The sequence below is a fragment of the Triturus cristatus genome, chromosome 5_2 (genome assembly GCF_964204655.1).
Source record: "Triturus cristatus chromosome 5_2, aTriCri1.1, whole genome shotgun sequence".
Classification (NCBI taxonomy): Eukaryota; Metazoa; Chordata; class Amphibia; order Caudata; family Salamandridae; genus Triturus; species Triturus cristatus.
This window is the reverse complement of record NC_140588.1, coordinates 569,261,946-569,284,712: the sequence shown is the minus strand read 5'-3', so window position 1 is coordinate 569,284,712 and position 22,767 is coordinate 569,261,946. Positions and strand designations below refer to the sequence as shown.

Here is a 22,767-nt window from a genome sequence, read left to right as displayed (position 1 = left end):
GAGGACTGTGGCTGAATACATCAGTGCACAGGTGTAAGTAGCTGGATAGATGCATGCATAGGTGTGGATGGTAGAATGTATGGATACAATGGCATGGATAAAGTGGAGAAGTGTGGCTCAATGGTTAGAGCGGCAGACCCTGATGCAGAGTTCTGGCCCAGGACCAGAGTTCAATCCCCTGCCTCTGCGGGTCTTGGATTCAATTTCCTCGGACCTGATAATTCTCGCCTCAGTGCCTATTCTAATCATGGGTCCCACGCTGCAACTCTGGGCAATAGCTTGCTTAATCTCCACAACGGCCCAAGCAGCGCTGGGATGCCTGGCTTCACCATGGGGGTGCCCAGGAGTGGACATTTCACAGGGAAAGGCCAGGAAGGGTTCCACAGCAGTATAAGTAAAAGCGCCAGGATACCCCTGTTGGGGGTGGCAGTGCGCTATACAAGTACATACACATTTACATTTACATAAATAAATGAAAAATAAGTCTTCCATGAACAAAAATTCCAAATATAATCGGCAGCTGCGATTGACAAATACGAGCTTATGATGTGGCTTACAGAGCTCTGCCATATTGCTTTTGGATAAGCTGCTCAGGCTGTCAGCTGTGCCTCATGCATCTGCGTCACTACCTCTCTGCAAACTGCAGTGACATTAAAAAAAGCTAGGAAGTGAGCTAAGGAGACTCCACTTTATAATTTTACCAAGCACGATGAACAAGTTATTTACCTTTGGTAAGGATTCTTCTGATGGATACTGTATCGCTCTAACTTTATATCTCACATTAGAATACTATCCAGGCGCCAGACTGGATCCAGAAAACATTTCTCCATACCAATGCTCCCATGAGCCGCGTACAAGTAGTATCCCTGCACGCTGACATCACCCTATCTTATCCTTTTCTGCACTCTCAGGAGTGAAACATGAGCAATTGTTTCTTCCAGTGTGCTGATTTCAAACTTGGGATCTTTCTAGATGTAAAAAAGAGGCTTCTCCATGGAATGGGGAGGTGGGAGTACAGTGAAGAATCTGTGGTTAAGTAGAGTATCCACCAGAATGAGCGTTACTGATGTAAAGTAACTTGTTCTTCTGATAGCTATTTCTAACCACCAGTTTGGCACCTTTAAACAGATACCAAAACAGTGCCTCCCCGCATCGACAGTGCAAGTCACTGCGCTGGGGATAAAGTACCTAGGAGTCTTCCTGTCGGACTCACCGACAGTGTCCTGGGAACGTAGCATTCTGCCGGTATGGACACATGTGCGCGAAGAGCTGCGATCCTGGTCTCATATGCCTCTTTCCATCTCCAGTCCATCGGCCATCTTCAAGATGGTATCACTACCACGGCTGCTCTATCAACTACAGAATTGCCCGTTCCCCATCCCCCCACGTGGTTTCGCCAAGAGAACTCAGCACTGGGGCAATTCTTGTGGGCAGGGAGGGCGTCTAGAGTGGCACTGCGTACATGTTTCCGGTCGACATACTATGGCGGTTTGGCCACTTTGGATGTCCAGTCCTACTACATGGCCTCGCAATTATTGATATTAAATGACTGGTGGTATGGGGACAGGTCTGACCCTGCTTATGCGGTGGAGCGGAGATGCATGGGGACCACTACATTACACACTATTCTCTATTCGGGCCCGGTGCGAAATGCCCTGCCGTCTGCCACTAGGGTGGTGTTTCAAGTGTGGTAGCAGGCTTTGCGGAGGATGGGGTGGTGGGGCAAGTTGACAAAGGAGACCCCGCTTTGTCCAAAGGGATATTGCCACAGCTAGCTGGTCTAGCGGGTTTTCAAGATTGGGACAACATAGGGATCTCTACCCTGGGAGATGTGATGCGAGGCACAGTGCTTAAGTCCTTGCAAGACCTCCAGCAAAAATACCAGATGCCAAACACTCAATTTTATAAATATCTTCAGTTTCGGCATGCCGTCCTCCCCAGCGTCGTGGATCTGGAGTCCCTCCCTGATTTTAGCCCTATTAAAGCTAAATTGTTTATGGGAGACCTACAAGACCATAAAATCTCCAAAATCTACCAGTCCCTGGTGACGAACTGTCCTACTACACTAAATAAACTGAGGGTAGCGTGGGAAGAGAACCTTTGCCCGGTGGATGGAGAGGACTGGACGGAAGCGCTAGCCTCCCCTAGTGGGGCTGCAATCGCCATTTCGGCTCGGACTAATTCAATTTAACTACTTACACCGAGTATACTATACTAGAGTCAGATTGTGGACAGCAGGCCTAGTTGCGTCCCCGCTTTGCCTCAGATGTGGTCGGGAGAATGGAACCCTATTGCATACAATCTGGCAATATAGGTCGAAAGCGAAATTCTGGCGCGGGATGTTGGCCTGCCTTGGGGAGGTTTTCGGGTGGGAGCTTCCCTTCTCTCCTAAGTTAGTGCTGTTACATATAATGGAGGGGATCGGGGGAAATATCTATAAGCGCCACTTGATGTTGCTAGGATTCACCTTAGCTAAACGCAACATTGCGCTGAAGTGGAAGGCTGAGGCCCACCCTCCTTGTCTGCATGGAAAAATGGTCTACATTTTAACATGGATCTGGAGACTCCTATCTTTACAGCACGAGGGTGCCCACAAAAACATGATAAAATTTGGAAGCGCTGGGCAGATTATAGAGGCCTTTCCTTGGAGCCTATTCCTGCTGGAGATGGTGCGATTGTGAGGCGGGTGGAGCGGGGATGCAGGGGTTCAGCGGCTAGGCGGGATGTGTTCTAGATGTAGTGAGTGTGGAGTGGACGTTTGAGATGTAGTGTAGATACAGTGCATTGGGAGGAGTTTGTTGGGTACATATGATTATTTCTTATTAATAATCGTTTATATTAAATGCCAATGCAATATTTTGTGCTTTAAACTGTAGCAGACAGCCTCTGGGTTACAGGGCTCTGCGTTGTATTTGACACTTGACGCAATAAAATTTGTTTAAAAACAACAACAAAAAAACAGTGCCTCCCCAGTTGGAGGGTCTGTAGAGTAGACCGAGGGCAAGAGGAGGTTCTTACAAAGCGGTAACTTGTTTAGAGGACAGATCCTCATACCTGAAAGGTTCAGCTACCATGCTGTACTGGCCCTATCAGGAGCCACTAAGATAACTTGGGCCCTGTAATTTCATAAATCGGTACAGGACAGGCAGAATCAGAAAGGCATATATGACTCCCATGTTCCATTGTACCCCGAATGCATCACCTAACGAGTGTTCTTACAGAAACTCCAATGCACACAACTTTTGACACTGCTTGTTCTCACCTGTGGCAAAAGATACAGCGAGGGTTCTCCCCTCTGTTGAAAGATGCCCTGTGCCACCTCAGAATGAAGACGCCACTAGTGATCAGCCAGACACCTCCTGCTCATTTCGCCCGCTCTGGCACTCAGGGGCCCTGCAGGATGGTTTGCAATCAGGAGAAGGCCCTGATCTTCTAGGCACATCCAGAAGTGCAGAGTCTCCTCATACAGGACCCGACTGCCTTGCTTGTTGCAGTTTATCGTTACGGTGCCTTCACAAACCTCCCCTTGATGGATGGCAGGAATGCCTACAGAGCCTGACAAATGCCCAAACTCCAGCAGACTAATTTGGAGTAGGTGCTCGGCTGGAAGTCAGAGTCTCTTGATCTACACCTCCTCCAGATGACCTCCCAAGCCCGGGAGGGAAGCATTCATCACCCCCGTCAGCTCTGGGTGTGGATAGGACAGGGGCCTGCCGCTGGACCAAGTGTGCTCTAGCACCCATCACTGCAGATCTCAAGTTGTCTCCTCCGAGATCTGGATAGCTTGATAATGGGTGCATTGGAACTTCAAATTCCATTGCAGAGACCAGATGTGCCACCTGGAATTGCTGAAAAGGAGGATGCAGAAAGCTAATAGGCCAATAAGCCTCAGAGCTGCTTTCACCTTGATCCAGGATCAAGCCTGAAACATTTGGATTATAGCCCGAATATCATGGACATGTTGAGGCAGAGGAAAAGCCCTGAACTCCACTGTGTCCAGGATTGCTCCAATGAATGGAAGCCTCTGCAAAGGAGCCAGGTGGGATTTCCGCTCTTTGATAGCGAACCCCAATGATGTCAAGGGGTTTGTTGTTGTCCGGAGGTGGTCCATTACTGCAGTCAGCAATCCTTCAAAAGCTAGTTGCGTGGTACAGGAATCCTGGTATCTCTGAGCCCTGAAGATAGGCAACGAACATCGCCATCACTTACGCGAAGACCCAAGGGGCGCTGGTGCAGCAGAAAGTGAGTACAGCAAACGGAAATGCTCCTGACCTATCTTGAACCCCAAATATTGTCTTGGGGACCGCAGAAATGATAAATAAAAATATACATTCTGGAAGTCCAAGGACACCATCCAGTCGCCTGGGTCCAGAGCAGACAGGATCTGAGCCAACATGAGCATTTTTATTAATTTGTCCTTCCAGTGAAGGGCATTCAAAGGCTGAAAGTCCAGAATAGACCTGAGCTCGATAAAGTAGCAAGAATAAATATCCCCCACTCTTTCGGAGGCTGGATCCATGTGGACGTCACCAGTGGAGAGTAACAGCTGTGCCTACTTAACAGAATGGGCAAGGTGCTCGCCAGATATCTGCACTGGTGTGGAAGGAATAGTGGGGGTGGGACAGAAACAAAAGGTAGGGCATAGTCTTTTTGAACTATTTGTAAGACTCATTTGTCTGATGAACTGTAATTCCAACCTGGTAGGTAAACCCCTCCCTCTCCCACCCCAGTTATTCATGCGCCACTAAAGCCAAACTAAAATGGTTTAGTGCCTATTGTAGCATGGGAAAAGAGGAATTGGAGGACTGATGCCCCTGCTGATCAGCACGTTGCCTCACAGACCCACATTTTCTGCCTCAAAAGGTGTGACGCATCTGCTGCACTGGTAGGGAAGGCCAAACTAAATGGTTAATATACATTTTTCTCTCCATACAAGTCAATAAGATGCAAATATGTGACAGAAACTTGACACTTTCAGTGAAACTCATCTAATGTCAAGGTGGAAGGTACTTATCATGGAGGCATTGAAAGACTTCCTTGAAGCAAAAGAAAAAACACAAGAATACACTGCTGACATCTTTAATTTCCTGAAATCAATGTTCTGGTTGCGAATATCGAAAGCAAGACTACGCTTTACTTGAAGATGCAGGAAATGTGCACATGTACTACTACCTCGCCTCTAGGCCTACTAGAGTCATGAACCGTAGCAAGAATATTAAAATTAAAGGAAACTTCAAAGTAATAAGAAAATGACACCCATATTTGATTCTAAAATATCATTGCACACATTGTGAAATATAGTTGCACAGGGATTCTGCTGTTAAACCAATAAAAATACAAGATCATTATTTAACAGTAGTATCTAGACTTGCAAGGACAACTTATTTGCCTGTGTCCTACCCATCATGAATCCCCAGAGCCAAAGAGACCCTATGGACTGGCAGAAAGATCTCGCTGGCCACGTCCTCAATGTGTGTAACGAACCTGGAAAAACAAACCAAAAAAAAAAAGTATTTCATGATTGTAATGCTAGTCTGGTAGAATAAAACATGCACTTGTGAAAATCCTCAATCCTCTTTGATTTTCTATCCAGAGGAGTAGTTGGAGATGAATTGGGATGCACCTTACTACTCAAGGCTTGCACAATTAGTGGCGTGGGATGCTAAGTGAGAAAGGTTAATGATACTCACCCAGTAAGCATCTGTTCTTGGCATGTAGAGCTGTAGATTCACATGTTTTGCATACTCCTTCCATCTAGTGTTAAATCCGGAGGTTTGCACTTTGTTTTTGTTCAAAGAAGTCTTTCCAGTCACAAGGTAGGTGACTCCTCCTTTTGGTGGTAGTGCACCTGGGCATAGACTCCATTGTTCGATTGTTTTCCCACAGAGGGTGAGAATGGAGTTATTAGGGGTAGAATAGAGAGGTCCATGCGTATGTATAAAAAGTAAGAGAGAACTGCAACATCTATAGGTACCTGGGGAGGCGGGTGGGTGCATGTGAATCTACAGCTCTACATGCCAAGAAGAGATGATTACTGGGTAAGTAACATTATCCGTTCGAGGCATGTGAGCTGTAGATCACATGCTTTGCATAGACTATACAGCAGTATTCTGCCAAAGCGGTGGCTTACCTGTAGCTGTTGCAGTTGTCTAAAAGAGTGTTCTTAGTACTGCCTGGCCCACATTAGCTTGCTGTCTCACCAACACATCTACACAATAGTGCTTGGTGAATGTGTGTGGTGTAGACCATGTTGCAGCCTTACAAATGTCAACTATGGGGATGTTTCCTAAGAAAGCCATAGTAGCCCCTATTTTGCGAGTGAAATGCGCTCTAGGGGGGTATTGTGAAAGTTTTCTTTGCTTTTACAAAACATGATTGAATGAATTTGACAATCCATCTGGCAATACCTGACTTGGATACAGGATTGCCCTTGTGAGGTTGAGCAAAAGCAACAAAAAGTTTAGTTTAAAGAAATTATTTTGTTCTTTCTATGTAATATAAGAGGGCTCTTCGAACATCTAAGGTGTGTAGAGCTCGTTCTGCCACTGAATCTGGTTGAGGAAAGAACACAGGTAACTCAACCAATTGATTGATGTGAAACCCAGAAACTACCTTAGGTAGAAACTTGGGGTTAGTACGAAGAACCACTTTATCTCTGTGAAGTTGGAAAAAAAGGTTCTTCTATGGTTAGCGCCTGTAGTTCACCCACTCTCCTCAGTGAAGTTATTGCAATAAGGAAAGAGATTTTCCAGGAGAGAAATTGCAGTTCACATTTATGCATGAGTTCAAAAGGTGGGCCCATTAATCATGTGAAGACTATCTTAATATTCCACACTGGGGCAGGTGGAAGTCTTGGTGGGATAACTCTGAAGCCCTTCCATAAAAGCTTTGATTACTGACACTCTAAAGAGAGATATGTGTTGCCTATTTTGTAGATACGCAGCTATTGTAGCAAGATGTAGGCAGATAGAAGTGTAAACTAACTCTGACCGCTGCAAGTGTAGCAGATAACATGATATTTTGTATTGAATCATCAAGAGGATCAATGTTGTTATTATAGCAATAGATAACAAAACGTTTTCATTTAGCTGCATATAAGGCTCTTGCAGTAGGCCTTCTGGCCTCTCTGATGATTTTCAGACAGTCTGATGGGAGATTGAGATAACCAAACTCTACGAACTCAGGTGCCAGATCGCATGGTTGAGTTGTTTGGGATCTGGGTTTCTGATTTCTCCATAGCTCTGTGTGAGGAGACTGGATGTGAGGTGCAGTTTTTGATGTGGAACTAGTAACAGCTCCAACAGGGTTGTGAACCAAGGTTGACAGACTCATGTGGGAGCTACTAGGATCAGTGTGAGGGATGTTTGCCTGAGTTTCCGAACCACTAATGGAATGAGTGGGAGAGGTGGAAAAGCGTAGGCAAATATCCCTGACCAGTTCATCCATAGTGCATTACCTTTGGAGTGCGGGAGTGGATACCTGGAGGCGAAGATTGGGCCTTTTGGGTTTTGGTGTGTGGCAAAAAGATCTATTGGAGGGAATCCCTAACTTTTGAAAGTATGGGAGGACAACTTGAGGGTTAAACTCCCATTCGTGTATTTGGTGAATGGCCCACTTCCAAATGTCTTGAGCTAGGTGTGACAGTTGGAGAGAGTGTGTCTCCCCCGTTTCTGTATATAATACATAGCTGTCATGTTGTCGGTACGAACTAGGACAGCTTTGCCGACTAGGTGAGTTCGAAATGCTTTGAGCGCAAGAAACACTGCTAGCAGATGATATAGAGAGTTGTTTGCTGTTGACTCCATAGGCCTTGCTCTGTGTGATCTTGGAGATGAGCCCCCAAACCAGTGAGGGACGCATCAGCTGTTAGCATGGTCTGTGGAACTGGGTCTATGAAGGGCCGTCCATTTCATAAATGTTGTGGGTTCCACCACTGCAGAGAGTGATGAGTACGGTCATTTACCAACACAAGATCCTGAAGGGGACGCATCTGAAGCCTGGCATGGGGAACAATCATGATGCACGAGGCCATCATTCCGAGCAGCTGCATATACACTTGAGCTGGTGGTGAGTGAGTGGGCTGAAACTGCAGAACTAGAGCCTGAATATTGCGAATTCTGGCTGCATTGGGAAAGGCTAGAGCTCTTTGAGTATCTAAAGTGGATCCTAGATAGTTTTGAGTGTTGGAAGGTTGAAGATGCAATTTCATTACATTGACTGTGAAGCCCAGTTAGGGCAGTAGCTGCAGTGTTCTGTGAGTGTGTTGGAGACACTTAGGATACGTACTGGCTTTGATGAGCCAGTCGTCCAAGTAGTGGAAGACATGAATGTGCTGTCTTAGGTGAGCAGCGACTACTGCCAGACACTTTGTAAAGACTATGGGAGCATTGGTGACTCCGAAGGGGAGTACTTTGAACTGGTAATGATGCCCTGCTACCACAAATCTGCGAAATTTGCGATGAGCGGGATGTATGGAATGAGGAAGTAAGCGTTCTTGAAGTCTAGAGAAGACAATGTCGCCCTGTTGTAGGAGTGGGAGCACTTGTTGAAGCGTTGCCATGTGAAAATGGTCTGATTGTATGTAAAGATTCAATTCTCTGAGGTCAAAGTTAGGTATGAGAGAACCGTCCTTTTTGGTTATGAGAAAGTATAGGGCATATAAAGACCAACCCGCGGTATCGTAGTGGTACGGGCTCTATAGCTCCTTTTAAAAGGAGAGACTGAGCCTATTGGTTGAGAAGGTGAAAGTGGTCTGGTGACTGTTTGTGTGAATGTGGAAGAATGTTTGGGGGATTGTAGAGGCAGTGTCTGAGGAGGTATTCTTGGACCCTCCACGATAGGAGGAGCGCTGATAGGAACCACGGCCCTCTGTGTCCTTTTTCATCTTTTCGAAGGACGTGTCTACTACAGGGCTAAAGAGGTGTTGCTTGCAAAAAGACGTATTAAGAATAGAAGCTTGAACCTCTGGCATAAACCCTGAAATTTGTAACCAGGCATGTCTTCTTAAGAGAACGCTGCAATTGACGGCTCTAGCCGCAGTGTCAGCGGCATCTAAAGCGCACCTGTTGAAATTGTTCGAGATGAGCTATACCTCCTGCACTAAGTCTTGAGCTTTGGAGTTGTGCTCATCAAGCAGAAATTGGAGCAACTGCTCCATTTCATCCCAATGCACCCTATCGTACATGGCTAAAAGTGCTTGGGTATTGGAAATGTGCCAAAAAGTTGCAGCTTGGGAGGCTACTCTTTTCCCAGTGGTGTATATCAACTTAGACTCTTTCTCTGGAGGTGGAGCATCTCCTGACATTTGGGAATTGGCTCTTTTACATGTCTTAGAAACTACCAAAGAATCTAATGGTAACTGTCCCCTGATATAAGAGATTTAGATTTTTTGTCTACCCTAGGGGTGAGGATACGTGCCCGAACAGGATCATTAAAAATGTCATCCAAATGTCTTAGCATACCCTTGAGCATAGGGAGTGTGTGAGTGGATCTTTGGGAACTGCTAAGTGTATCGAAAAGGCACTCTTCTTCTAGGGATTCCTTATGTTATTCGACCCCATGGTAATTAGCAGCTCTGCTTAATAATTCGATATAGCCTACATTGTCGTCTGGTGGAGAAGGCTTAGTAGGATCAGGATCGTTACCTGTGGGAGAATTAGTGTTGTAATCCGTCCAGGGGTCTGCAGGTGTTGCATCACTGTCCACAGCCCCATCCCCATCCCCATTATCCTGATCATCAGGTGTAAATGATGGTGGCGAGTCAGCAGGTGAAATTAACAATGGTTGTGACCAGGGGAAGGAGGTGATGGAGGAGGAGGAGGAATAGGGTTAGTACCAAAATGATTGCTCTTTAAGGGAATGTGGTAAGCTTCTTCAATTTCAGTTTTGTGTTTGAGTAGCAATTTGGTGGCAATATGTCCAGTTTTTGAATGAATATACAGTTCCTTCTGTTTTGGATCCGGTTTTGGGGGCAGAACATCGAAATGGTTCTCCTTTGATGGAATCAGTACATCTGTTTGTTTCAGCGCAGAAGGTTTCAGTGCCGGTGTTTTGGATGCTGAGGATTTTGGATCCGAAGGCGTATCCGGTGTCGAAGGAGGTTGGGCTGAGCCAGATTTCGACTCCGAAGGTTTCGGCTCTGTGCCTGAACGTGGATGACTCAATTCGGAGCCAGAAGGCTTTGGGGTGTGTTTCGGTGCCGAGCCGGAAGGCGGGGCGTCGGAAACATGCTCTCGGAGCATACTGAGGCCCGAAGGCAGGGGTGGTAATGGAGCCTTTTTCTTGGGCTGAGTTGGACTTTGGGGCAAGGGAGGATCGGTACTGAAGATGCGCTGCCCTTGTGGGATGTCTTCATCCCCATCGGAGCCAGATCCGGAGAAAGGCTCCTGTTCTTCCTCAGCTTCCATGGCATCGCCGGTCCCTTGTTCAGAATCTTCTCCAAAGAGGTCCGGAATGGAACCGATGTGTTGGCTCTGCATGTCGCAACGTCGAGCCCAAATATCTTCTTTGCTCAAAAAGACTTACATGCGTCGCTGTCCTGATCGCTGTGCTACGGAGATAAGCACAAGTTGCACACTTTGTGTGAGTCGGTGCGATGGAACTTCGCATGGCACCAAGGACAGAATTTGAATGGAGTCTCTTCCATCGACTGCGAGGCGGACCAACGCTGGTAGGCCCAACGGCCTTCCACAAGCAACCTGATAGAAAGGGGGATTTTGTAGTAAATACATAACACCGAGAATAGAAACAATAGACTGATTTTTCTGACTAGTTTGGGTGGCAAAAGTGGGAGAGGGAGGTACAACGGAAGAGTGTGGTGCATATACACAGACAGCTTGGAGGAAATTGCTTTCAGCTACAAACACTGTCCTTTATTTATTTAGACCAACATAGTACACCTTAGATGCTCAGTTGTGCAGACACCCCTCACATACACCAATACCCAAGGCAATAAAAAGCAATACATCCCCTTAAATTCATCACATGGAACATATGAGGGCTCAACAACAACTCGAAAACAAACAAAGTATTCCTACAGGAGATGCACTTGCTGAAATAAACAGAATCCAATCTCAGGGGAAAAAGGATTGATGCAAAATATACTGCATCCTACCTATAATACGTATGAGGTACAGGATGTAATTAGGCACGGTACCCTGATATGCCTTTTGCAAGAGGCCCTAGCCCCACAGTGCCATTACATTATTCTACACTTGTAATATACTCTAAAACCCATCACAATCATATGTACACATGGCCTGACTGCAGCTAGACCACACTTCTTCCAAGAACTGTGACTTAACGCAACACAGCTTGGCCAGAGGTCTGTTATCTGGAGACTTGACTCTAAGGTAGTACCTTACCCTCATGCAGACAGATACAGCAGAAGTAGGCATCCTCATCTTTTGGCTGCACAGCAACTGGGAGGAGATTATTGTTGTTGACCGACTGATTGACATATGTCAAGTAAGAAATCCAGAGGCACGAGAGGGCTCCTCATCTCCAACCTCCATACAACTTGGTCCTGATAGTACTACTGGTTTCTCACAAGAGATATCTGTACCTGGTCCAAATAAGTGGAACACCTCCCCAACACTTTATCGGACTATTCTCCAGTGCTACTTGTACTGGATATATCAGGTCAGCCTTACAGAGCGTTCTCCTGAAGGCTCCCAGAGGAGCCCTGTGAGACACAGTATTCATAAATGAAATTAGATATGGGGCAGGCGTGTTTTTCTCCATAAATGAACAATTGGTCAACAGCACATCTATATTGTGGGAGACATACCAGGTGGTAATAAGAAAGGCATGCGTCACCAAACATGCAGGGATCCTAATTACAATATGGATTTGACACATGATGAAATATTTGAATTGGGTTTGATGACTGAGAGCTCACATGAAAGATTTAATAGAAAAAACAAGAAGAATGGAGTGATTTCAAGAAATACAGAGAGAGAAAGAAAGAAAAGAGGAACGGTAAGGAAAGAAAGGTGAAAGTACCAAAGAGTAAGCTAAATGGGGTATGTTAGTGATTCAGAAGTGGGGTCAGGAACGAGCATGGAGTTTCCATTAAGAGAAGTACATGGGAGACATCTAGTACATGAAAGATGCAGAAGCTATAAGAGAACAAATTAAGCAAGAGGAAGCATTTATATTGTCAAATCTACATCCTAGATTAAGAATGGAGCATGGGGAGGAGGAGCTTAGCGCTTGACCAAGATGGCCGCGTGAGCCTTGAGCTCCCGCTACCCTCGCGCCCTCCGGCACTCATCCTGTCCTAAATCCTGATTTTCATGCACGGAATCCTGCAGATGAGTCACAGCTGGGGCGATTGACTTTGTCCGGGCCAAGATCGCCCACCGGGGACCGAAGTTGTGCACGGCGGAAGATTGCGGCCTACCTCTGAAGGATGCCAGGGGCTTGCGTTGGCAGGATGCCCGGCCACTAATTGAACAACAGCAGCCTTGGGAGGTGTGAACTGACGGACGGATGCCGTGGCACTTTCACTTTCGCTTTCTCGCCCTTTGTTTGCTCCGGGTTGGGAGTGCGTCATACAGATCCTCTGTTGTCTGGAAGACCTCCACCCGGTCCTGACTGGCTGTTGAAGACCTAGTCGTACCTGTCTCCTCTACCTGAGTGAGGGACGTCCTCTTGCGACTGACCGTCCTGCTGTCCGAGATGTCGACCAAATCGGAGGCAGACAGGTCGAAGTCTAAGACTACCAGGCGGGGAGGCTATATCCAATCCAACAATATGGATCGCTATGCCCAGCAGAAGGAGTCGCCTGGTGGATCGGGACAGTCGCTGGAAGCACAGAAGGCCGATTCATCCCCAGCCTCGGAGTTATCATTGCAGGATATCAAGGGGGCGATAGATGGGATGCAATCTTCGATTGGGCGACAGTTGGAGACCCTGGCGCACAAGGTGGACATGATTTTGGTCGATGTCAACTTGATTCGCGCGGACCTGGGAAAAACCAATGAACGGGTCAAGTCCCTGGACCTCAAGACTACTGGCCTCGCGGACGATGTCTCGGAACTCCAGGCTGAGGTCCGCAAGCTACGAACCGCGAATGACCTCTCCGCTCGCCGGCTCGAGGACTTTGAAGGTCGGGCCCGGCGCAATAATGTGCGCATTATTGGGGTCCCAGAAACTTCGGAGGAGCTCTCCGTGGACCTCCTCGTCGAGGACCTGGTGGTGAATCATCTTGCGCCAAAGGGCCTCGGCAAGTTTTTCGCGGTGGAGCGGGCTCACCGAGTGCCTGGCGGACGGCCTAAGGTGGGAGCCCCCCCGCGGCCGATTGTCGCCCGGATCTTCCACTTTCGAGATCGGGACGCTATCCTGCAAGCTTCGAGGGTGACAGGCCCGGTGCCTTTTCAAAATGCCTCTGTGAGCTTTTACCCTGATTTCACCCAGTTGGTGCAGAAACAGAGGCAAAGTTTCCTGGGGGTGAAGCGGCGGCTTAGGGATATGGACCTGAAGTATGCCATGCTTTTCCCCGCTAAGCTGCGTGTGGTATATGAGGATCGGACTTTCTTCTTCGTAACGATGGACATGGCAGGGGACTGGCTGGATGCACTCCCTCGGCGACAGCCCGGCCGGGACAGCGTGGATGGGGTGGAAGGCGACCGGGATGGACAGAAGTGATACCTTCGGTGCTGGCCTGTTTCGATTCAGTCCTGGACAGTGACTCGCACCTTACTGCAGTAATGGGAGGGCGGCGGGGGGAAGATAGGGGCTCTTTCCTCCCTTGGGGTGCTTTTTGTAGATTTGTTTTTGGTAGGGCGACAGACACACTGCAAGTTGGGGGGGCTTTGTAAGCTGACGTAGGGGAGGGGTGCAGGGTGGGGGGGGGGGTTCAGGATGTTGGGGTTGTTGTTTGGGGTTGTCGTTTTTTCTTGCAAGGCGTAGCAATGACTGTCAGAATTGTCCGATTGTGGTTCTCTGGGGGGGAGGTCTCTTTGTGTTCAGGGATGGGGGATAGGGGCTTAAACGTACTCAGCTGGAATGTTAATGGCTTAGGGGACCGTATAAAACGGGGGATAGTCCTGCAATTTTTGAAACGGACCTTGCCAGACGTGGTCCTCTTGCAGGAGACCCACCTTATAGGGAATATGTGTTATGCACTTAACAGAAAGGGCTACAAATTCATTGCTCACTCGGGGTTTTCCTCGGGATCCAGGGGTGCGGGCATACTTGTCAGAGCTTCCCTACCATTTGAGGTTGACTCCACCATTGCTGATGATAGGGGGCGCTTTGTGGCCGTGTCGGGGAGGTGGGAGGGCAGAACGTTGTTTTTGGTTTCTGTTTATGTCCCTCCTGCCTTGCAGGCCTCCACGTTTGCTGATCTGGGCAAGGCCTTGTTGGAACTCCCCGAAGGGATGCTAGTGGTGGGAGGGGACTTCAATGCGGTTGGTTCTGGAATGCTAGATAGGCACCCGCCCAGAGACACCGGGGGGGGGGGCTCAGAAGTGGCTTCCCGACTTTATTGATACTTTTGGCCTGGTAGATTGTTGGAGGCTGCGGCACCCCACTCAGCGACAATACACCTTCCACTCCAGGGCCCACGGGAGTATCTCCCGGATTGATTATCTGCTCACTCTGGTAACTGAGGTTAGGCACATGGCACGGGGTATATCAGATCATTCACCGGTGTGGGCACGTCTGGACATAGGCCGGGTGGCGGGGGGCAGGGTGGCTCCCGTTAACCCCTGGTACTTTCGGGACCCCAAGCTGCGCAGCGCGTTGCTGAAGACAGTTGACCACTACTTTCGAGAAAACCAGGGCTCAGTTGACTCCGCGGTGTCCTTGTGGGAAGCTTCTAAGGCTGTACTGAGAGGAGAAGCCTTGTCCCTGGTAGTGGCCGCCAAGGTGATACAAGTGGAGGACGAGATAGCGGCTTTAGAGTTGGCCTTGGAAGGGGATGTTGAGACGTCCACGCTGCACAATTTGAGCCTGAAGCAATTGGAGTATAGGGATCTGGTGACAAATGCCGCCAAGACCCTTCACAGGGAGCAGCAGGGGCGGTTGTATGATGTTGGTGATAAGGCCGGGAAATTGCTGGCATGGCTGGACAAAAAGGAGCGTGTTAATCGTGTGGTGCCGGAGTTGTTGACGGATGGGGGAGAGGTTGTCACTGATCCCGACGGTATAGTCCGGTGTTTCTCAGACTATTTTCGTACGGTATACGCCTCGGTCTCGGATAGATCGACTGAGGACTCGTGTGATCTTCTGCGTGACATCGCTCTGCCCTGCCTTTCCGCCATTGATAGGGAGGACCTCGATGGTGATATCACTGTAGACGAAGTGGCAGGTGCTATCCGTGCGTTGCGCTCCGGCAAGGCTTCGGGCCCAAATGGGTTGCCGGTAGAGCTGTACAAGCTTTGTCCGGATAAGTTTGCTCCTCACTTGACCGCCATGTTCGTGGAGGCGCGGAGGAACAGGTTTCTTCCGCTCGATCAACGGCTGGCGACGATCGTGGTAATACATAAAGACGGAAAGCCCTGGGATAGGTGTGGCTCCTATCGGCCTATCTCGCTCCTCAACGTCGAGCCGAAAATCCTTGCCAAGATTCTCGCGAACCGCCTGGTCCGGGTACTTGGCGACTTGATCCACCCGGATCAGTCGGGCTTTATCCCGCACCGTAACACTGCACTAAACCTTAGACGCCTCCACGGAGTGATTGCCAGGACGGGTACGATACGAGAGCCGGCTATTGTGGCGTCCCTCGATGCCACGATGGCCTTTGACACGGTAGAGTGGGCATACTTGTGGGCGGTGCTGGCCAAATTCGGCTTCGGGCCTGGATTCGCGGGGTGGGTGAGGCTGCTCTATGAGGGGCCTCTTGCAAGCGTCGTGGTGAACGGGCGGGCGTCGGCACCTTTCGAGCTCGGGAGAGGCACCCGGCAGGGTTGCCCCCTGTCGCCGTTGCTGTTTGCCCTTGCTCTTGAGCCGTTGGCGGCGTGGATACGGTGGCACCCGGATATACGTGGGCTTCGCTGGTCGCCTGACCACGAAGACCGTATTTCACTCTATGCTGACGACATTCTGTTATATCTTGCCTCGCCTAAGAAATCTCTGATAGTGGTTTGTGACGTCTTGACATCTTTCGGTAGAAACTCGGGCCTAGTCATTAATTGGGGGAAGTCACACTTGTATGTCCTGTGTGGGGATGTCCCGCCTGTTCCGCGTAACTGTTCGATCCAGATAGCCCAGCAGGGCTTTTTGTATTTGGGGATCTATATTTCCACCGACCCCATCTTGCGCTACGAGAAGAACTTGCTCCCTCCCTTGGTGCGCCTGCGGCGGGATGTGGTGGGCTGGCGGCGATTGCCGCTCTCCCTCCTTGGCCGCGCTGCACTGTTTAAAATGATGTCCCTTCCCCGTTTCCTCTATGCCATGCAGAATACTCTTGACCTGGTCCCGGCCAGCTATTTCCGTGAGATCGAAAGCCACCAGCGCGCGCTCTTATGGGACGGGCGTCCGCGTATCGCAGTCGCTAAGTTGACGCTTCTGTGGTACGACGGTGGTATCGCGCTTCCAGACATTCGACGTTATTACTGGGCCACCCAGTTGAGCGCGATTAACCATGGTGTCTATGGTCCGGCGCTCAGCCCTGGCTTCGCCATGGACCGCTGGTTGCTCCGTGGGGGTAATTACCACAGAGCGTTGTATTCGAAATCGTTGGACCTCACCCTCACGGGGCCCACCAGAGTGGCCATCCATGTGCGGAAGGTGGCGACGGACTCGCTGGGCTGGAGGGGTAAGCTTACCCTTGCCACCCCTCTGTTCGACTCCGAGATTCTGGGGAAGCTTTGGCGCACAAAAGGGTTCGAGAAATGGGATTTGATCGGCATATCCAGGGTTGGAGACCTTTTGGTTAAGGGTAAGATAAAGTCGTTCGAGGAGCTGCAGAAGGAATACGAGCTGGAGAGCACGGAGTTCTTCCGATATGCACAAGTGCGCCGCGCCTTGCGGTCAGTCCTTGTGGAGGGGGAGAAGGTGCCAGAGTCCTCTCCGTTGGAGGATCGGATCCTGGATGGTCACATGCCAGAGAGCACGATTTCGCTCATTTATAAGAAGCTTATCAATGTTCGGGCGGATCTTCTTCTAGGGTTGCGCGCCCAATGGATAAGGGACGGCCTTGAACTAGATGATGAGGATTGGCAGTACGCAGTTTCTTCTCCCAAAGAGGTCGCTATCCCCGCGCGCCTGCGGCTGGTGCAGCTTAAAATACTCCATAGGGTCTACGTGACGGGGCCCATGTTGGTTCACATGGGTTTTTCTGAGGAGGGCCTATGTAAGAGAGGCTGTGGTATGGTGGGTACCTTCCTCCATATTATTTGGGAATGCGGTGCGATTTTGGAGTTCTGGAGGCAAGTCCACGAGGTGATGGGGGAGGTGACAGGAATTGTTATGCAGCCTGAGGCGCGATGTTGTCTCCTGAATGTCTGGAGTCCTACTGACCACAACGCGGCACAGACTCAGTGGGTGACCCTGGGGAACATGGTAGCCAAGCGCGATATTGCTCGGCTGTGGGGCTCCAATAGGCCACCCACATTGACAGCGTGGATGGAAAACATGGACTGGAGCATGTTTAGGGAGAAGACAGTGTATTGTGCTCGGGGGCGCCCTCGGAAATGGCATGCTGTGTGGGGGCCATGGAACCAGTACAGAGGGGACATATGCCTGCCCCCCGACCCGGATCCGCCTGAGGAGCAACTTTCCCCTTAGTCCTTTTCCAGCTTTGACTTTCCCGCTGATATGTGATTGTTTCTAGAGTCTCTGCCTTTCCCTCCTTTCCCTTACTATAGATCAGTGCCTGTTGGACGTGATGGGGCTCGTCCCCCCTGATGGGAACCTCTCTTGGTGTTTACAGTACCTTTCGCCTTGCTTGTGTTTAGGGTTGTATTTATGTTTATGCAAAATAGAACCTTTGGCTCTCCTGTCAGTGATATGTGGACGCAAGCATGTGTTGAACCTCTAAAGCTGCCGTACCTCCGGGATGTCGGCTGAATAGCTGTGTCACTGATATAAAATAAAGGTTTTTCAACAAAAAAAAAAAGAATGGAGCATGGAATGAGAGGTGAAATGTGTATGGTCCGTCGAGAACCTTTCAAAGATAGTAAAGCTGAATTTTTGGGAGAGAGGGCGTGTGAAATGAGCTATGTTATAAGTGGTAATTATTTGATTGGTGGAGAGACAATTTTGAGAGGAATTTATTATGTGAATCGTAGGCCTGCTTATTTAAAATTGCAGCTGAGATGGCCGCGCGGACGTGATCCTGCTCGGCTCCCGCACCATCGTCTGCTACGGAGCATCCATCGGGATTCTGCACCCGCTAATCCACGGGGCTGCAATAGACAATGACTGCCCGTTTATGGAGGTGCCTTGAGAGCCTTAGCGGAGCCCTGACTATGCCCTAGCCGTGAGTCCATGATCTTGCGGGAGCGCGGCCGCTGCTCCTACATGGCAGCTGAGGGAGTACGATGACGACACGCAGCATGGCCCGTCATTGCGATCGCTTGTAACACCCTAAGGCGATCGCGGCTGCTGCTCTGCTCGCCTCTCCATCGGGGCACCTCTGCTCGCCTCTCCATCGGGGCACCTTCCCCTGAGGGGACCACGGCACCATTATCCAGAGGTGAGACAAAGCACTTCTGCCTTGATATCCTGGGGACTGGCGCCTACTCCTGGCGAGGCACTTATCTTCCTATTGCCAGCGCAATGCTTTGAGGGGGCTCTTTGGCGGCAGGGCTGGAGGGGACGGCCTACATATCAGAATTAGCCCTCACGCATGGAGAAGCCTGACTCCAATGCCTGGCCCTAAGATGGCGTCCCCCATGCTGGTGCTGTGATCCCCAGGCCGTCTGCAACATCCTCATCAGGGCTCTGCTGCACTCCCAACACGTGGCCCTACCTGGTGAGCCCGAGACACAGGAGCACCCTGTCCCACGTTGTATTTGGTCTTCCCTACGTCGACTCTGCACGACCGGGTGAGCGGGCAGTCGTGATCACCCGAACGGGCGCCTTGATTGTGTATACGTCCATATGCCTCCCAAAAAGCCGCAAGCCAACAAGGTCTCCAGCTTCTTTGGTGCCCCTGGCGCAGGGAGGGGGTCGGAAAACGCGCTTGCTCTGCAGGCGGGATCTATGGCTCTGACCCAAAAAGATCTCATGGCCACACTCAGACTTTAAACGCGAACTACGCAACAACATTAAAGCGGACATCAATGCTTCTCTTGACGCCTTTAAATCCGAAATGGCCTCAAAATTATGCGACTTGCGCACCGACGTGGAATCGGTGGGAACCCGCACCCTCGACTTAGAGGCGAAATGTCAGATTCTGGAAACTAATCATCCAACCACTTGAAGAAAGTACCGATGCCCTCACAGCGCAACTAAATTCCGCGCTGCTCAAGACCTAGAAAACCGCTCTAGGCGGGAAAACATCAGAGTGCGCGGCCAGGAGGAAGGTCGAGAAGGGGCTGATCTGGAGCAATTCATCGTGGGCCTCTTCACCAGCATCGTCGGAGAAGACAACCCGCCTATCAGGCTAGAACGTGTTCACAGGGTGGGCCAGGCCCCGCAGAGGAAACTTTAGTAACCTCGGGATGTTCTAGACAAGTTTGCCTCCTTCAAAACGAAAGAACATGCGCATTATTTCAAGATGTTGCTCAGGCTACCTTTATGAGACAACAACAATTCCGCCTTGTTACTACAGCCCTCCGAGACAAGCACATAAAGTATAGATGGACCTACCCCTTCGGCCTTGCTTTTGCTTTCAACAACAAACACTACCATTTCACCGAGGTAGAAGGGGCCGCGACTCTACTGGGCCTCGAGGGCGTGGCGCCACCACTACAACATACCCCCCCGGAAAGCCCCAGAACACGGAGAGATGGCACGCCAACTGCTGGAGGATGGCGCACGATCCCAACTACCGGCAAGAAGACCCCCTGATGGCCCCATTGGCGGAGCTCCTGAGATCGTCGAGGGTGCCTCGGTTCTACATGAAGCATGGCCATTCGCCTCTGTTTACGAGAAGAGGCCATACTGGGTCCTACCTGTCCTTCCGATAGAATAACGATAACCCTCTGAATTTCTACTACATTTTGAGATTCTACAGCACGGGATGTCCACAGCAACTTGCGGACTACTTGGTGCGGGAACGGTCCTGCCCCTAAGGACACTCGTTAATGCCAACCCTTGGATTCATGCTGACCGTTAGTTTGTTTCTAATGTTTATTGTTCGTTTTTCAGGTGTTCTACCCTGGGTCGATACTACAGGGAGCGGGGAGGGTTGGAAGGTGGTCAAGGAGGGCTTTAACAGCAGCTGGTCTAGCACCCATGGAGGAGATGGGGACTAAACTCCTACCGAGGAATGTTAGGGGCCTCAACTGCCCTAATAAAAGACAAACATTTTGGAAATTTATCGGGGCTCAAGGACCACTATTAGTGGCGATACAGGAGACACATATCAAACGTACTGAAGAAACCAGACTCAAGCACAGGCGCTATCCCTAGATATTCCAAGCTGCTAGTACGAAAAAACAAAATGGGGTAGCCTTAATCTTCCACTCCTCCGCCCATTTTATCCATGAGGCCACACTGAAGGATAAGTAGGGCAGATTTATCATGGTCAAGGGGTCATTACGGGGTAGATCGGGTAACATTGCCTCTGTATATGCGCCCAATACTGGGCATGCTGACTTCCTCTCTTCTTGCCTTGACTCTCCCTTGAGCTTTGCAACGGGGATCTGATTCTCATGGGGGACTTTAATCTCGCTTGGGACCCGCACTTGGATTCAACACACACCCATAGACCGGGAGGGTGCGTATTTCCTACATCGCTTAAGCGCTCACTCCAACAAGGGGGGTTGATAGATATCTTCACTCTACAACAAAGGACTTCACCTTCTTTTCTCACGTTCACAAAACATATTCCCGCATCAACCATATTTTTAGCAGCCAGTCACTCACCCATGCAGCCACGTCTTCAAACATTCTCCCCATTACTCTCTCCGACCACGCCCCCCTGACCTGTCTCCTGGACTGGCCGGCCCCTCGCTCTAAGCTCCAACTCTGGTATTTTTTGCTGAGTTTCTCTGCCGAGACCGCCTACACCGTGACGGCCTTCGCAAAGCGATCCGTGACTTCTTTTTGCTTAATGACCCAGCTGACACTTCCTTTGCAGTCAATTGGGACGTGTTTAAAGCGCACATTAGGAGTCACTGTATCTCTTTGGCCTCTCTCAAACGACTCCAAACCAAGGAACGCTTGGATTTGGAAAAAGCATTGCTAGCAGCGGAGGAGCAGCATAAGGCCGCTCCCTCCGCCCCATTTTTATGGAAAGTTACAGCCCTCAAAGGTAAACTCAATGCAATTTACACAAATAGGGCAGAGAAAACGCTCCTGAGGCTTCAGGCTAGAGGCAACGAAGGGAAAGACAAGGTAGGGACCCTCTTGGTCAGACAACTGAGGGCCAAGCAAGAAAAATCTTTTATACAACAAATTCCGGATGACCATGGCACGATTCATGTCCAAGAAGAAGCGAAGGCACGGACATTCCATGATTTTTACCAAAATTTGTACCGCTCTGACACCCTTAGGGAATGTGACCAAGCACAGTATTTAGCTGACCTTGACCTACCTCAGCCAATGATATTCTAGGAGGAAATATTACCCTTGAGGACGTACAAGCCGCAATTGACTCTTTGAAGCGCCACAAGACCCCAGGCCCTGACGGCTTTACCGCCCAATTCTATCGTACCTTCGCAGCTGACTTCGGTCCACATCTCACCACACTATTTAATGACATTACAACCCGTCAGGCAGTGACGCTCTCCATAGGCTAAGCCCTGATTTCCATCATACCGAAGCCTGCGAAAGATCCACAGAAATGCTCATCATATCGCCCCATTGCCCTTCTTTTTTTTTTTTTTTTTTTTTCAGTTTTCACACTTTTTTTTATATAGATACATATATATAGAACTTTATAGACACATAATTATATATACACATGTAATCTTACATTTATATAATTACAGAATATCTTACATACAAAAATGAACACAAATTTTGACTTTTATCACAAATGGCACCCACAGGGGCAATGAGATTCAGGCCAGGCGGTAACACCTGGTTTCACCATATTCTCAGTCTTGAATTAGACAGGTGCTGCAGACACTACATTCTTCATAAAAAATAAAATTATACAGAGCCAGACCTAAGAGGAGTCTCTGATGTGTGAGATCTGTAACCAAGATGGCGGCAGAACAGCAGGCTGTTTGGCACAAGCTGGCTCCATCTTTTAGATCATATAAACTGTATACCTCTCCTCAAATCATAGAGGCACACGGTGGTGCCACAAACCTATGGATGGTCCTAAAAATATAACCCTTGCCAGATGAAGTCCTACGAACTGGGCATTTTGGCACAATGATAAGTTCAATGCGGAGTTTGGCATTCATTTTCTTGGGCACCATTCTTTTTAAAAAAAAATATTTTTTTATTAATTTTTAAAGAAAAAAAAAAAAATACCAATAACACACAAACAAGGCAATGAGAGTCCGAAATAGCAGCGTGCGCTCCCCAGGACGGGGGAAGATCCACATTATCTGGAATAACTCTTGACAGGAGGTGGCAGTGGGGGGCAGCGGAGAAGAGGACAAAGCATACACAATTCCCATTGCCCTTCTTAATCTGGACGCTAAATTATATTCCAAAATTCTCGCTACCCGACTCGAAACATTTCTCCCCGAT

At 49.2% G+C, this 22,767-nt stretch overlaps 1 protein-coding gene across 1 annotated transcript in view; it reads right to left on the bottom strand.

The window, feature by feature from the left end:
* LOC146825650 (protein AF-10-like) overlaps positions 1–22,767 on the bottom strand; it is a 1,293,306-nt gene that overhangs the window by 449,420 nt on the left and 821,119 nt on the right. The gene's annotated exons all lie outside the window — the stretch shown is intronic.